Source organism: Sceloporus occidentalis, unplaced genomic scaffold (genome assembly GCF_023333645.1).
Source record: "Sceloporus occidentalis isolate IW3139 unplaced genomic scaffold, rSceOcc1.0.p SCAF_1, whole genome shotgun sequence".
NCBI lineage: Eukaryota > Metazoa > Chordata > Lepidosauria > Squamata > Phrynosomatidae > Sceloporus > Sceloporus occidentalis.
In genome coordinates this window covers 59,188,044-59,206,253 of record NW_028316981.1, presented here as the reverse complement: position 1 = coordinate 59,206,253, position 18,210 = coordinate 59,188,044, and the positions used below count along the sequence as shown (strand labels likewise).

General features: G+C 40.3%; 1 protein-coding gene across 18 annotated transcripts in view; it reads right to left on the bottom strand.

Annotated features, from left to right (window-relative positions):
* Nucleotides 1-18,210, bottom strand: part of ERC2 (ELKS/RAB6-interacting/CAST family member 2) — a 741,540-nt gene that overhangs the window by 78,367 nt on the left and 644,963 nt on the right. For 2 of the 18 annotated variants that reach the window (XM_089522416.1, XM_089522433.1), the window contains one exon: nt 3,278-3,396. The exons of the other annotated variants lie outside the window; for them this stretch is intronic. The gene's annotated coding sequence lies outside the window, so the exon portion shown is untranslated. The remainder of the gene's footprint in view (nt 1-3,277; nt 3,397-18,210) is intronic. 18 annotated transcript variants of the gene reach the window in all.

Sequence of the window (18,210 nt, the reverse complement as noted above, 5' to 3'; positions counted from 1 at the left end):
TCAACTCAGCCTTGCATCCTTCTGAGGTTGCTAAAATGAGTACCCAGCTTGTTGGGGGCAATTAGCTTACACATTATAAACCGCTTAGAGACTACTTAGTGTGGTATGAAGCAGTATATAAATGAAGCTACTATTGCTATTGCTATTTTGTCATTGATTTTACAAGCTGTACTGTTTTGCTGCTCTTTTCTTTCTTCTTGGTTTAACCATGTATTATGTTGATTAATCCTGTAATTTTCCCCCTCTGTACTTGTCCAAAACACTTTACTGGGAGATGGGGCTAAATAAATTTGCCCGTATTTATTTGCAGAGAAAAGAGGGTTTAAAATATTGTATTTAACATATACTTTTATCTTGCATGAAAGGATCTATGTACTGATTTACTTGTCCTTCTTGGATGGATCTGGCCTCACGTATAGTATAGATTCTTAGAACTGCCTGGGCACCTAATAATTTCTAGAGAGCTGCATATGTTAACATCTGAATACACCCATGTTAACGTACTTAGTTTTAAGGTTCTACTGATTTGAATTTGTGTTACAGTATTAGGGGACTGTTGCTTTTGACACTATGATGATTCATGATAGAACTCTGAGATTTATATTTTACCACTCTAACTACACTTAATGCATTGCATAGTTTAATCCTACAGGGATAGTTTTGATATGTTTGCTGCTTACAAAAATGTTGGACAAACATTTTTTTATCAGTAAAAAAAAAGAGAGTCAGTAAATTAGAAATTATAGATCTTCTGCTTATACAGTTTGAGAACACAGAACAGAAACAGAATAAAAAAATAAGATCAGATAACAATCCTGTTGCTTGAGAAGAAAGCCTGAGTAAGTATCTAGGTTTCAAAATGTCAATGACTAACAGTTTAAGTATAGAACATAAGTTCTCCTGAGACAGCTTAAATGTACTTTTCAGCAAGATTTACTACCAATAATGCCTGGTGATATTTTAACAAGTGTGGCTAGAATCATGACACCTTTGAAATTAATGGAGAGTTTACTCTTTATTCAGTGGAATAAGGTTTTACTGAATAATTTATGTCTTCACTGTTTGCTGCAGGTGGTTCACCATTAAATTGATTTGGTACCAGAATTACAATAGAGATGGCCTAATATCTTAAAGGCATCAGATCCAATCTGATACTGAAAACTAAGCAGGATCAGCTCTGGTCAGTATTTGGATGACAGACCACCAACAAATATCAGGTACTGCTGGCTGCAGCCTGGAACACATGGGCATAAAGGTCTTTCAGCCACATTGGAGGCACACTGTTTATATGATACACACCTTCAATGTGGCCAGAAGCTGTACCAAGGCTGCGCTCCTGTCCTTTAGACATGAGCAAAAAAGAACAAGGCTAATCTGTGGTTTGGGTCTGGTGGCGGCAGCAGGCTGTGCAGTCCCTGCAGTCCCCACCCACTTGCAGCCAGAATAGCCTCAGGCTGCTCCTTCCCTCCTATCTGTTCCAGGCTAGATTTCAGAGGAAGGAACTGGCAAAACTGCCTCTGAGTAGTCCTTGCTTAAGAATACACTCAGAAACTCATGGGTCTGTAGGTCAGCAGGAGACTTGAAGGCACATACTCTCAAAACAATTTTTAGGCACAAATATTCCAATACTAATTTGTAGACTCACAATTAAAACAGATAATAATTAGGACTTAATCCCAACTAGAATAAGCCATCTTGAATAAATGCAGTATGTACAAGTATCTACTTAGCAAGTTCCAACATATAAAATAAGTCTATTTGAGTTGGTATAACAACTTAACTTAGGTTCAGCCCTAGATTTTTGCTGAAGTGTCAATTAAACACATATAGGGTCACTCACTGAAAGGTTTCTGTCATAAGATAAGGTTTTCTTTTGAATGGCAATTGTTAGCCTATCTATTTTCCTGTCAGTCATAGTGACATTATGATGTTATGGAATATGGCAGGATGGGGGAATGAGTTGTAAATTTTCTGATTTACCAATGAAACATGATATCTGATGTTTACATGAAACATGGATGACAGAATCTGAGGTCAATAAGATCTCACTCAGCAGTTTCAAGCATGCATATTTCCTGCTGCTAGAAAAGTGGATACAGGTAGACCAGCTGGTGAACTGGCAGCTCTTGTCAGTTTAAATTAGACAAGGGGATGTGAATAAATAACCCTTGAGAAGACAGATTTTTGGCAGTCGGGCAATGGTTGGGGAACTGTTCTTCATTTATTGTGGTCAATATTTACATTCTACTAGAACCTCAAAATTTTATATTGAGTTTTTTTGGCAGAGTCTCCTTATCTACACTTGACCACACAACTGCCCAGGGATTTCTGTTCCCATTTTCCCAATAATGACAGTATTACAATGTCTCCCTTAGATACAGATGATTACCCCCCTTCAAAAAAATGTCAAGAATAAGCTTCTGCAACCGGTTACTCTCCAGAAGTGTTCAAATGCAATAATCATCATTTGCTAGTCACTAGAACAATTGAATGGCAAAAGCCACACAGACAGTAGAGAATATTTTATGTATATTTCTCCCCATCATGCAAGCACTTTTGATCTACTGGAACACTGATGTACTGATCACCAACATTGACCAGTTATTTTAGTCTGAGATGGGAGAATTGAACTGATGGTTTCAAAAGTATTCCAGTAGCACATTTTAGAATAACTGGGAAGAAGAAATTTCTAGCATAAGGTTTTGTGGACACAATCCATTCCATCAAATGTAATGATGAAAAGATAACTGACAGAGTGGACTGTGTCCATCAAACGTTACTCTAGAAAATTCTTTTTACCAATCAGTCTCAAAAGTGCTACTAGAGTTCTTTATGTCTCTTTATGCTAAAACAGACTAACATGGCTATTTTTTAAAATACAGTCAGCCTTCCATAACCACAGACTTCTTTACCCATGGATTCAAGAACCCACTGCTTGAAAATATTTTTAAAATATATAAATTTCAAAAAGCAAACCTTGATTTTGCCATTTTATGTAAGGGACACCATTTTACTATGCCATTACATTTAATGAGACTTCAGCAGCCATGGATTTTGGTATCAGTAGGGAGTTCTGCAACCAAACTCCAGTGGCTACCAAGGGACCAGTGTACTATTACTGATGCATTTTAGGCGCACAGGCAAAAGACTATATATGCCCAGCTTTACTTGCCCAAACACTGCAGTCACCTCCAGACACCGCATGCTTATGCTACATTGTGCTGATGCTCATTTGACAACAACTAGAAGAGAAAACTCTCTGTACAGTAAAACTTACTGTTTCAGTGCAGACTTATGCCAGCCGTTTTGTTTTTAAGTTGTTCTTTATCACAGTGTATGATTGTATACTCTTATGTTGTTCCTAGAAATAGTGACATGGTAGGTTGCATAGAAATGCTGAAATGAATAAATAAATATTAAGGAGTTACTTATTATTTTATTTTACACTTTTGTATAACTATTCTTAATTTCTGCATCTTCATTTCCTGATGCAACTGTTACCTTTAGTACAAGACAACGTTAAATAAATTCTGACTATTCCTTGCTTTCTTTGGCTATACGTGAAGGAATGTGGAATGCTCTAATAATTACTTGGCTCTTCTGGAAAATTCCAAAGCTGATCCTTGGTACACCAGGCATAAATATTATCAGCATGTGTTTGCAAATTCACTTTGATATCACTAGCATAAGTGAGATTTTCTCCTTAGATTCAATATAATGGACTCCATAGTTCTTAAAGGAAGATATCATTTTTTTAAAAAAAATTATACACACACACACACACACACTTTATATATATATGGTACTATATTATCCAAAGATTGATAACATTCGCAGGATACAGACTGCCCAAAAGTTTGCTGTGCGAGGGAGCAGCAGCGGACAAACTGCGCGCCTCCCTCGCGCAGCAAAAAGAAGCCGCAAAAAGCAGCTTTTTCCCCAGCACCATTGTGACATCGCAAGGCACCAATGGCACACTTGCAGTGACATAAAGGCATTTTGACGCCCTCATCACGTGCGAGGGGCAAGGGGTGTCTGAAAGCGCCGCCCCTCACACATGACAGAAGCACCTCATAGTGCCCATTTAAATAGGGCCATTATTTGATTTATTTCTTCTGATGTTCAGAACAAGTTGCTAGTTGTGTAGTCAAAATGATATTACCGGGAGCCAATATTTCAAATATTTAGATCGTTTACATGATAATAATCTCTTACCATCCAAATGCTGATCTCTTGTTGCCTTATCTCTGACCTTTGTTAGTGAAGTAGCTATAGAAACAGAAATAATCTGTGGAGCTATAAAAAGACTTTATTCCATAAAAATTAATTAAAATTCTAGATGCCAGCAATTACAACAATCAGTTGCTGTATTAAGAACAGCAAAAACTGTAAATGAACTGAGGTTCTCAGAAGTGGAAATTACAGTTTCAGAGTGCCCTTCAGATTTGAAACAGCACGCTGCAATATTTGTAAAACAAGAGTCATTCCAGAAATGCAGATTTGGAAGAATCACAGATTCCAGCATTGATCAGCCCTACTCTAGTAAATAAAGAGGACACCAATAACCAGGGAGGGTTTTTGCAGAGGCAGATAATAATAATAATAATAATAATAATAATAATAATAATAATAATAATAATAAATTTATATTCTGCCTTTTCCCAGAGGAATCAAGGCGGATTACAGCAAATACTATGAGAAATAAAAATAACAATAAAATCACATTTCAAAATCACAATATACATGATGTAGGGAGAATCATGTCCCTAGCCTAGCCTAATATCCACTGCTGCTGTGCTGGCAGGTGATGTTATGAGGACAAGTGAGAGGGGGCTCTGCTAAATAGAGGAGTCCATATCGTAACAATGACATGCCATAGCCTCCCTTCACTACTGCCATGTCAATAGTGCCTCTCTCACAGGCAAACCTGCTCTCAAACAGCTGGGCTCGAGTGATGTTCCTGGACTCAAAGGTCTGTGAGTCGGCTTTTAAAGGTGCCTCTCTCACAGGCAAGATTCCATAAGTTCAGCAATACACTCAAACTGTGGACTTGCATCTTCAAGGGGATTTTAACTTCATCCAGCACAGACTAAGTTCCTATTTCTTGATCTGCCTTTTGACTGGAGCATCTCTGGATTGTGTTTCAATTTATTTATCCTCATACAGTCCATTACTGGTGACAGGCACTAGTTTATCTTCTTTAGCAGGTCATTCCACAGTCCAGGGACAGCTGAAGAAAATGTCCTCTGGGTAACAGTTGTCAGCTTAGTTCTGGCTGACTGAAATAAATATCCTACAGTGGAACTGAGTATACAGGACAGAGAGATGGTGATCCTGTAGTAATCTGGACCCAAATTGTGAAGGACTAAAATGGGAACAACCAAAACTTTGTATCTTGCCCAGAAACTATTTGGCAGCTCCTGGTATGATTTTAATATTGAATAAGATCTTCAATATGTCCAAATGTCATTTTATGTAGAAACAGAAAAAGACCTGTAGTGCATTGTGTTTAATAGATGCCTTATACCTGAACCATTTTTCTCTCCTTTAATCTTTCATCTTCTGTTTATATCAGTGAAATCCAGCAAGCTCTAGCTATCAAAAAGATAGCTGGTGTTTTCTTCTTTTTAAAAATGACTTGATATGACAGAAAGACACTATGGACAAAGTATCTGCAGACAGGCTCCCCCAACCCAAACATACACACATTAGCCAAAAATATGTGAATTACTTTTGGCAAGGTTTGAATACATATGGCATTTACCACTAATACTTGCTTTTCTTCCGTCTTCTGTCCATTGAGGAAAATCATTTAAATCATTAAACACAGTGGGGAAAAGAGAACTATTAATCTAATAAACTTTTGAAAATGTGATAGAAAGCAGCTGTTTTCTTTCCCTCTTGCAATTTCCCCCTCTCGGTAGGAGTGGTGTATGCTATTGGGTGCTACTTCGACACTGTAGTAATTTGATCACTCATCTTCTGAGAGGGAATTCTTTTCTTAGGCTTTTTGATTTAAATTTCATGTAAAAATCATTTAGCCCCAGTTGGATGCTGTCTGCCTGATTTTCGCTTTTAAGTCAGAGTTTCAGGCTGCAAGGCGTATGAATGTCTACTTAGGCCCAGGGAGGCTTTATTCAGTGGGATTTTCTTCAACAGAAATATTCATGGGATTGTGCTGCTAAGAGTGGTTCAAGGCACAATAACTGAAAATTTGCCTCAATACACACAGATCTGAGACACTAAAGGGAATGTGTGGTTGAACCACAAAATCCTACTCCCACATAGACTTCCCTGTAGCTTTGTCTAAGAAGCCAAAAAGTTGCTGGTGGTTTTATACTGAGGATTTCCACCACGTGATGTTGTTGAATGAATGTTAAAAAAAAACTTAGGGAGATATTTGACAACAGTGTAGAGGCAACTGTAAAAAAAAAAAAAATGGGTTGGAGCCTAACTAAGGCATATTAAAACAAACCTTTTGAAAGCACTGATTTCAGTGAGCCAACTAAGTCTCAGATTCAAGCCTGCATTCATATCTTTTTTCATATGAAGTAACCACTATTTTCCTCTAATGCTATATAAAACTGCTCTTTAAAACCACAGTGGATCACCAGAAATCTTTAGTTTAAAAATATTGATGATAAATTTTGCAAACTTTTTTCCTAACTTGCCAAATACTTGGCTAATATAACAGTTCCATTGTATAAGACAAAATAAAATTCAAAGATGCTAAAACCTTTCTCTCTGTCTCTACACACACACACACACAGTGTTAATAACTTCAGACACAGTGTGGCTACAGGACCATTCAAGATTAACAATTGGAAAGGCAGTAGGGTTTTTTGGGGGGTGGGGGGTTATTTTTTAAGTAGATGTGAAATATTGTCTTTTGGAGTGCTAAAGTTGTGTGGTGCTTGGTATTGTGGGATATAAAAGGTACAGCTGTGTTGAACTGTATTGAGCAGACAGCTGGGTCAGGATGTGTCTGCATATAGAATATGATCGGGCACCATCATTTTGGAGAGAGGGCGGATGGGATCAATTATCAGAGAAGAAGGTACAGATATTTGCAAGCTCTTCTTTCTGTTTCTGCTTCCATCTCTTAGATTTCTGGATATTTGAATATCAGACCCTTTGGACAAGTAGTTCTGTTGTTTAATGGCAAGATGGCTCAAAATAAGATCAGTCTCATGATATGATCAGAAATGAAGGAGTTGCCCCAACTGAGTAAGTTGGGAGGAGGGGTGGAGCAGACTTTACCCAACTTTGTCCAGGTGGATACTCTGTGCAGCATCAACTCAGATAAGAGAGTGGGTGAGGGGGAGTTACTATGGTCCATCCCATCCTGGTGATGTTTGATTTCATGGTGCCAGTCTCACTCTGCAAGTGTGGAAGGACTATTTATAAATAGTCCAAATCTACAGGCACAGTGCTGCAATTCAGGATGCTCTTGGATTCATTTCTGTTATTAGAATCCCACTTGCCTCACTGGCAAAGGGAACCAGTTACTAGTGCCTAGAACCAGGGGAAACTGGGTGCTAATTATCCAAGAACATATGGTGCAGGATGGGTGTCTTTTAAAAGCAGCCACATCACTGCTTGCTGGAGAGCAGTAGATAACATCTCTCCCTGAAAACAAAAATAAGATGGTGTTTGGAATATTTGTATTGACACTTGAAAAGATTTGGCTTCTTGCACATTTCCTCCCACTTGCCTTCAAAGCACCCTTATTGAAGAAAAGACTATTATTCATTCCAATAAAATTTCTCCTAAACAAGTACTTTTCAGTTTAGGTGCAGGTGATACCAAGATATCCCTCAAGGGCAGTGTATTAACCTTTTATACATAACAGCAACAAAAAAATTATGATGAAGGCCGGATGTTCTTTAGCCCTTGGATATAATGAAAATATCACTGTTCTATATAGTTTTGGAACTAACAGTTTCACTAGAATCATTTAACATTTATTATCACCTTCTACAAGTGAGTTCCAAGGAACAAGATCAGTCACATAAAGCAAATCATTCCTTCCTGGGCCATGGCTTCCCAAGGAAGGAGATCTGTTTTTAATTAATTTGCATCTTTTCATAAAATTGTCTGCATAATGAGGTTATTTTCCCTTTTATGAGGAAAGGAACACCAAAGATTAAAGAAAGGTTCCCCTATGTGGTAGATTTGCCTGGTCATTGAAATTCAATCCACTTACCTCATTACTCTCTCATCTCTCCCCACCCATGTGAACTAAGTTCATTTTCCCAACACAATGACAAACATGCTCTTCTTCCATCACCTTTCTTCATGTTCTGTAGCTCTGATTCCTCATCATTTCATAAACTCCACAGAAAGATCTTGTTGTTGTCATTGTGTGCCATCATCATTTCTAGCTTAAGGCAACCTAAGATCCCTATAATGGGGTTTCCTGGGCAAGATTTGTCCACAGGAGCTTTGCCAGAGCCTTCTTCTAAGGTTGAGAAAGTGTGGTTTGTCAAAGGTCACCCAGTGAGTTTTCATGGCTGAGTGAGGATTCACACCCTGGTCTCCAGAGTCCTAGTCCGACAGCCAAACCACAACACCACACTGGCTCACACAAAGAGCCATGGAAGAACCAAATATACATATATACATGTTACTAACTGGAATCAGGCCTTTGGGGTACAGGAGGCGGGGTTCCTTGAAGGAGGTGACTGAGCCTCCAGATTGGTGGAGACTGCACCTGCTTCTGGTGTGTGTGAGTAACATCAAAATCAAAGATCAGGTTCAGCTGAAATAATCAGAGGTGACTGGGAATAGCAGCCTCCTTAGTAACAAGGGGTCTCCTTGAGAGTAGGATTCACTTCACAGGAAAGTGTCAGGCCTTGGTGGAGTTCCAAGCATAAAGAATATATACCCTCCCTGCTGGCTAAATACAAGGCTGAGAACAATGCAGTGGTATGACTGGTAGATGTTGTTCATTGACCCTGACCTGTATCCTACGACTTGAGCTTGAATCGTATTGTTAGTACCAATTAAAGCAGATCTACTGAATCAATAAGATTTACCTATGTGCTAATGCAACATTCAAGAATTGGTTTAGTGAGTTTACTCTAGCAGAAAATAGCAAATACTTGGAATGACTACTAATTAAAGTTAAGAAAATGCAAAAGCAAGGTTATGGCCAAATATTACAAAGACAAAAATGACAATTTTTGTCTTTGTAATATTACAGTTGGCCCTCCATTTTCGTGGGAAATTCATTCTGGACCACCCAGAATGGCACCGCCGAATGTGGCGGCATGGATGTGATGTCTTGGTGCCATGGAAGGGCGCATGTGGCCCATTTTGGAGCTCCTTCCTGGGTTTGTGTCACTGGTGCAACCTTTACATGGCTGCGCCAGCGACACAAAGGAGAAAGGGGCTGAGCGGCCCCTTTCTCTTTTTCCCTGCCGCTGTTGGGTGTCCTTGGGGCATGAAGCCCCAAGGACAGCCCTTTCCAGGCCTGGAAAAGTGGCGGATCGGGGCCCCAGGACTGCTGCTATGGCAGCTGAGGCCCCGATCCGTCAGGGAAAGGGGCTGGTGCAGGCTGCCGCAAAGGGGTGGTCTGAACACCACCTTTGATTCCCTTCTCCTCTTTACTCTCCCAATGTTCTGGAATTCAGTAGAGGGAATCTTCCAAAAAGCCCCAACTGAAGTGGAGGAGGGTGGGTTTTCTGATATAAATGAGAATGAATAAAGACAATTTTCTAACTTGGTGTAATAGTTCAAGTATGAGCCTATTGCTATGAGAGATCAGACTTCAAATCCCTGCTCAGTCAATGAAACCCATTGAGTGAGCTTGGGCAAGTCACACCCTCTCAGCCTTGCAGAAAGGCAAGAACAAATCTCCTTTGAATAAATCTTAGCAAGAAAACCTTAGTATAGGTTCACCATAACTCAGAGCTGATTGAAGGCACACAACAACAACCCTTAGAGATTCAGAATCTGCTCCTGGATCCAATTAATTGACTCTCTGAGGGTTCATGTTTGCTCTGCTTAGCTGTTTTCTAATCTCACAAGCTCTCTTCATGCCATCCTTCTTATCTGTTATTGTTATTTAGTATTCTTATGACACCAACAGCAAGTTAACTGCTGTAAAACATGCACATAATGATACTCTTTTCCCACTCACGTCTAATGCAAAGATACGCCTTTTTCATCACTGTTTCCCTCAATCACTTTTATGACAGGACCCAGCTAACCACACCTGAATAAATACCTTGAGGATGAGGAGGGGAGATCAGGAACCAAGTATGAGTAGTCTGGATAGATAGATGACCTCCTCTGCTATTCTATTAGTAGAAATAATTGCACTTCATCAAAGAAGTTTTCTGTGGGTGTAAGGAGATCTTTGTTCCTCTGCAGGGAAACACTGGATTCAGTTGATAAGATAGTCAAGTCTTTTCCTCTCCTCTAATAAACATCTGAGGCGGGTTACACACCGCCATGAAAGTACGGACTCAGTCCATACTAGGGTTAGGAAGGTGCGGTGCTTCCGCACCCCCCTAACCCTAGTACAGACTGAGTCCATACAAAATGGCGGCTCCCTTTCCACATGGGGGCCGCCATGAGGACGTCACGACCTCTATACAGGGCGGCGCGGATGTGACGTTGTCGGTCCATGCCAGGGCGCTTAGTGCGCCCTTTCCATGGACCAGGAAGGAGCTCCATTTCGGAGCTCCTTCCTGGTTTGCGGCGCCGCTTTGCATCGCTGGGTACAGCCTTCAGACGGCTGCGCCCAGCGAAGCAAGGGAGAAAGGGGCCAAGTGGCCCCTTTCTCCTCCTCCCCACCGCCGTGGGGTGTTTTTGGGGCTTGAAGCCCCAAGGACACCCCTTTTCAGGCTGCGGGGAAGCGGCGTTTTGCCGCTTCCTCGCAGCCTGAAAAGCGGCGGATCGGTGCCTCAGCGGCTGCCGTTCTGACAGCTGAGGCCCCAATACACCAGGGAAAGGGGCGGGTACAGCCCGCCCCAAATGGGTGGTCTGTAACCCGCCAATGTGTACCTCTGCATTATACACTTATAACAGTTTAATCTCAGCTTAACTGTTATGGTTCCATCCTGTGAAGTTTCCCTCAGTTTCAAACGTCCTGCATGAGAAATTATGTGCAAGGCATGAGCCTTTCCACTCATTTTCTCCCCTATCTCTGTGGAAGCTTGTAGTCACCATGGGTATACTATGATAAATGTGGATATGATGACCATAAGACTACATGTATTACAGTTATATATGTACAGACTCCAATTTTGTATGTCTTTTATGGAGAATGACATCTATAGCAAGTACATTTCTATACCACTTATCAGTTAACTAGCACTCCCTAAGCGATTTACAATTTACCTAGCCCCTAACAAACTGGCTCCAAGTGGACCTTGGAATCCTGCCTAGAATTGAACTTACAGCCTTGTGGCTGGAAGTACTGGCATTTAACCACTGTGGCACCAAGGATCCTACATTTGGAGGACATCTACATTTGGAAGATGCCATTCAACAATAAAAATAGAGTCTTTAAAGCAGGAGTGGGCATAGTGTGGTCCCCAGACTGCATGTGGCCACAGTACCCCATTTTTGTATCCCCTGAAGCCTCTCGCCACTCCCTCAAAGCTCCATAACCCACCCAGAAGGTTTTTTTAAAAAAATTCTGTGCCATTTTCAGACACTTTTTGCCCTACAATGATGCAGAAAGCCCCCCAATGCCTGAAAATATGCAAAAATATTCCCACTACACTACACCCCCACAAGAACCCCAGAACCCTGTCCATTTTCTTCTGCAGTCTTTTTCAAAATGATGACAGGGCATGTTGTGGGAGAGGGGCAATTGTTCCCTGTCTTCCATGCATTATACACCTCTGCTTTAAAGACCAAAAAGTCGAATTTGGCATAAGCTTTTGTGATTTCATCAGATGCAATCAGAAGATGGCTCCACAGCCTCCATCAGTTCACAGATGTAACAGGACACATGTGGCTGATCAACTTCAGAGTGTGGTCAAGATGACCAGAGCTATTAATGAGGAAAAAACACACAAACTAAGAAAGCAGCAGTCTGCTTTTGCCTGAATCTAGATTTAATCCCCTTATCTCCCTTACTGGTACCAAGTTAATTAAATGCAAACTACCTTTGCCACTTTTAAAATCAGTTTGCACCAACAGAAGTAAGACAAAGACAAAGAGAGAAATTGAAGGGAGGAGAGAGAACCTGGGACATTTGAAAACCCACTTTTACTATGGTTTCCCATGGCTCGCGGTGACAATGTTTTGCATGAGGGGGGAATCCAACTCATGGTTATCACATTATCCTGCCACTTTGATGGCCGTGTGCAATAAGGGCCAACGTCATTTTTGAAAAACACACAACCTGATGTTTCTATTAATCCCACTTTCAACACTCTAAAACCAAGGACATTAGAATGCAAGAATGAGGCCTCATCAGTCTGGCTGCACATTTTGCAAATTCTGTAGGACAATAGAATGATTCTTACTTAAAACAGATGGAAAAAATGACTTCAGAACAGAGTTATAGAAATATATGTTAATCCATTTAGTGGAATTCTTGCTCTTCCAAATGCATTTTGATTCTTAATGCTGGCTTTGATTGAGAATGTTAATCTACTGACTGAATCATTTAGACAAGAAGGCCAATTTCCATAAGCTTTTTTCTTTAAATAAATAAATAAATAAATAAATAAATAAATAAAACATTATTTCCAGAAATGTAGCTTGTTGTCATTAAGTGTATTTAAATCTTTGTGCATACATCATGAATTCATGAATGTATAATTCACTTCTATTTCTCTAATCATTCATTATTTTGGAATCCTGCCTGTATGAGAAAAAGCAGATCTGCATAGACATTTACCAGTACACCACTTAATTAGAATACAAAATACAAAACTGGTGCTGAGGCTTCCTGATAACTTAATATCAGCATGGACTCCTCTAGGAAGTTGCTGTATGTTGAGATATTTGTTGCTACAGTTCTTGTCAGTTTTTGTTGACTGCTTGTTTTATTTTTAAACACCCTGATGACTTTTTTGTTGGCCCAGACTATTTCTTGGCAATTCCTGCCACTTGCTGCCACATTTCAGCTCCATTGTCATGTGCTTTGAGAAACCCGTGTTGACTTTCTGTGATTATCACATTCCCTGCTAAATGTTCACAGACTCTGTGTTTAATGAGCTGCTCTAGAATCTTTCCTGGTATTGATGTCAGACTAACTGGACGATAATTGTTGGAATCCTCTTTTTTTCCCTCTTTGAAGATGAGGACAATGTTTGTCCTCCTCCAGTCTGTTGGGACTTCTCTTGTTCTCCAGGAGTTCTCAAAGATTATTGCCAATGGCTCTGAGATTACATTTGCCAGTTCTTCTAATACCCTTCGATGTAGTTCATCTGGTTCTTGAGACTTAAATTGCCAGATAACATCCAAACTGCCCACACCAGAACTGGAGTCTGGGGTTGTGCACAATCCAAACTGGACAGGGATTGTATAAACAAGGCATGGACACCACTTTAACTACTATGGCTCCATCCTACAGAATCCTGAAATTTATTGTTTTGGGAGGCACCAGTACTCTTTGGCAGACCAGCCTAAAGCTCTTGTAAAACCACAAATCCCAGGATACCACAGGACAGATCTATAGCACTTAAAGTGGTGTCAAATTCCATTATTTCTACAGTATACATGAAGTCTAGGCGGGGGGGGGGGGAATCTAGCACAAGCTTGTATGGACTAAAATCAACTACATGAAAGATTGTGTTACAAATTTCTTTTCTTTCCAGTCAGTCTTGCACTGCATTCCTTTTTGTGGCTTTTTTTAAACATAAAAAAGCCTGGCTGTCACTTTCAATGTACAGTCACTACCCCTAACTCATGGATCTGAGATCCGCAACCTCAATTATGTGTGGAGGGGTGACCTCCGTCATTTCTAATAGCATGTGTGCCCGACGCACATGCCCAGGCTGCGCACATGGGCCAACTGTATATGCATTTTTACAACTCCTATTTTTCATACCACCCTGTAAAGTCAGTTGATCTAGCAACAGATAGCATTTTAATTCACTGTGTTCTCAGTGTGTGTGGCCACTTTCAGCTGAATTAGGTAGGTTACAAAAGATCCAGGACCTGTTTACATCTGTATATGCACTGCTAACTGTAGGAAGAACTGATGATGTACATGTGTAAGTGAAGAATCACAGATTAATCATAACAGCTAGAATGTACTACCTTCTAATCCCACACAAAGTAAAAGAGACTGTTCACACATGTTGCTGGGAGTTTAAAAAGCAGTTTTTAACACCAGACCTAGCTTGGTGGAAAGAGTTAGGATTAGACTGAGGCAACACACCAATTTCTCTCTGATGGCAGATGTGAGGATGCCACTGTCATGGAGGCCCCTACTGCATGTTCAGAGAGCTATGTAGATTTACCACTGTTGTTCTTTAATTCAAAGATATAGCTATGTTAGTCCGAAGAATCAGTGTTCAGAGAGATCTTGTAGCACTTTTGAGATTAAGACCTGATACAGATGGGTGAAAAGTGACGGTCTGTAGGTGGGGTGAGGGCTGAGCATCCCCACACACACCCCTTCCCACACTGCCTGGGCGCCATACTTGCACGTGCCCATTCAGATGGCATGTGCATTGATGACATCCCTTTGGTGAAGTGCCCAAATGGGGTTGTGCCAAAGGGGTGTGACCAAACTGCCAGGCAGCAGCTATGGCACCTCTTTAGAGGCACAAAAAGGAACTGGAAAAGATGGCTCCTTTTTGTGCTCTGCTGAGGCCAGATTGGTGCCACTGCCACAGCACAGATTCAGGGCAGAAAGGGACGGTGTCTCGCTGTCCCTTCCTGCCCGTCTGAACTGGGCCTATCTGAAAAAAGAAGTATAGCTTTTGTAGACTTAAGTCTACTTCCTCAGATGCATTTGGTGGAGTGTGAAGCTGGACCTGCCTGTATCTGGTGTATCAATTTCCCCTGCCACCATGCCTTAAAAGACATGGGGGAATATTAAATAAGGACCGAATGGGAGTGAAAGGTCCCCTCGTTCTGTTTTGGTTAGCAAAAGCTAGCAGGGCCTAGGATGACATGATGGATTTGTTACTCTGCTCCTCCCCATCCAACCTTACTTTTGATTCCAGTTTTAATTCAAGCAACCTTTATGCATGTGTGAACAAGCCTTACAGCCATTTGGAAATAGATTATTCCTATTGTCTGGAGAAACTGTTTTGCCTTAATTACCCCAGCCTTATTAGCTCAGGTGGATGCTGCTAGACCACCCACTGTTTAAATGCTTGTATAATACATGTTTATGAATCTACTCCATACTAATTATGCAACTCTAAATTCTTTATTGCAAAAAATAAAACTATTTAAGATCCAGGTACCAAACATGCTTGAGTTTAATGTTATTCATGTGAACGTCTCAATTAAAAAAAAAACCTTGATGAAACAATGTTTTCCCTTCAGTCAGTGTAATTACAAACATGCTTAAGGGTGCACATATGCAGTCAATTTATGAAATCACTATCAGCCTAGATATAAAATGTTTTGGTACTCGTTCCTCTTAGGTAGCTTTCCAGGACAACTGTTTGTAATGCGTTTTTGTAATGGGCAGTCTTTCACTTCTGTGTTAATTCATCATGGAAAACTACTTTTTAGGTTATCCTAGTTTTGCTTAGCACTTAAAAAATAAAATAAATTTTCTGACCCCCGCTACTCCCACTTAGGAACAAACTCACCATATTTCCAAGTCAGAAAATTACTTTCAATTCTACTGCTTGTAAACCAGAATGAGGCACCTTAAATGAAGCAAAAGAAGGAAATTAGCCCCAGATATAGCTGAACGCTGGCCATGTGTTTCTGAAATGGGAATCTACAGGCCTCTCCTAGCACTCCCTCATCACCAGATCACTAGACATATAAAATGTGCAAATCAAGACATAATCTAGGAAAGAGTCTGTTGCAATATAGCAGACAGGAATACATCATATTTTTTGGCTTACAAACTTTTTTTTCCAAAGGGCAACATTTGGCCAATGAATAGAATGTTTTAAAAGACCCTCCCAGCCCCCAATTTATAATGAAAGCTTTTCCATGTTTGAGATGCTATATTTACTTAGTTCAAATATTTATGGGTGCAATGTATATACAGTATTGAACAAAACAGAAACCAGATTCATTCCTTAATGAGTGAGAAGGAATAGACTACATACAGAACTAAATATACCAGAGTGTGAAGGAGGGCAGGGGGGGAGGGGGGAGACGGCCTTAGCTAATACTTTGTTAAGCCTGCATCCCTAAGAAAATGTAAGTCTCTTTACAGCTACTGAACTGAAGAACAAAAAGAAAATAAATTGGTATTAAGTTTTTGTTCATTATCAGATTTTTTTCCCCTTGAAAGACAAAGGTTAGAATGTTCAAAATATCTTTGAATTTATTCAGCTGTTCTTGTAGTTTCATGTTTCACAAGTGGCTGCAACACTACCTGCATTCCCATATGACTGGATTAAAACTATCTGACAGGCTTGTTAAAGCTATCAGGGCAGCACTGCAGTGCCTGTTCAAATTCTCATTGGTCAACCATCTTTGAGAATTTACCCTATTCAGAATTATTGCACCATTTTTAAATGTGGGACAACCTCAGTTTTAAGGCAGGCTAACCCTAACAGATAGATACTAAAACCAGAAGGACGATGGGCATTTGTAGAATCAGACAATTAACAGTACAATCTTTGGTACATTTGTATCTCATGTTTCTTCAAGGGATCTCTGAGCAATGCTGTAACCTCAGTACAAATGTGTAAGGTAGGTTAGGCTAATGTTCAGCACCCTGTCTGCCCCAACCCTATACATACTTGTCTAACAGCAAGTTTCATTAAAAGCAATGATGTTTACTTCGAGGTTGACATGCTCAGTTGCTGAGTTTAACAACTGGGTGGTGAACATGGGATTCCCATGTTCCAGAACGAAACTTTATTGCTTTCACAGTACAATGGGCAGGCCACAACTGTAATTTCCAGTTAAGAGCTGGGGTATTAGGGAGAAAAATGGGAGGAATAGCAAAGGAGATGGTGGTTTCACAGGCAGGTAAGTTATACAGGATGAAATCTCTCCCCTCCACCCCCACCCCAAGCACAACATCTGTTACTGTTTCTGAGCCTTTTCAGAATTCATAATAGATTCCAGCTGGCTTCTAGTGGAAAAATGAATATGTCAAAATTGCATTGCAAATAGTGTCTTTGCTGATCATCTCAACAGAAACTCCACAAAAAAATGGTGTGGAGGCAAGCCTGAGTAGAGCTGCTAGATTTTTATCTTGGCATTGTTGATAACTCTATATTTAGAAATACTATGACTATCACAATCACAATTTGATAATTATATTGTGCATCTACATAGAAAGTTGCTTGTTTGTTTGTTCTCAGTGTGCATGCCAGCCTACAGCTAGGAGAACAAGAAGCAATATCACCAAGAAAATGTACAATATAAGGAAGATCTCGCCTCATGTTGCTTCTCTCAACATAGGCCATGAAAATTTCACAAATATTTTAGTACATGAATTATTTTCATGAGAATCATCTTGGATCCTCCCCCCAAACATGACCAAGGCCCAACAAACAATGCTCTAGATAATGTTGGGGCCTAAATCCAATTGTCATTTCTAACTCGAATAGATCTGGCAAGTCAATAATTAGGTAAATTCCACTGATTCAATGTTGGGACCAAACTGGATTTAGGTCAGGGATAGGAATCTTGTGACACTCAGGCATTGTTGGACTGTAGCTATCAGCATTCATCACCACTGGCTACAAAGGGTAGGGATACTGGAAGTTGCAGTTCAACAACTTCAGGAAGTCTGCAGAATTCAGAACCCAGGTGTATCCATTAATGGCTATATAGAGCTGTGATCATGCTATGCTAAAAATTGCTGAAGTTCACATTTTGATCTGGAGAGGCAAAAGTTCCTGCCCTAGAGCAAAATGAGAATTTCAACTCAACTCAGTTCCAGTCACATATGCAAAGCAACTATGATTTCCATACTCTTTGTGCAAGAAAAGCAAGAGTGCTGGATTAGGTAGGGTTGCCATATCCGGCCTGGAGGGCGGGACATTCCTGGTTTTCAATTGGTAGGGGGCATCCCCACATGGTTTCCTCCTTGACCCAGGTTTGTCTTGGGTTGAGGAGGTTGCCACTGTGGCGGCT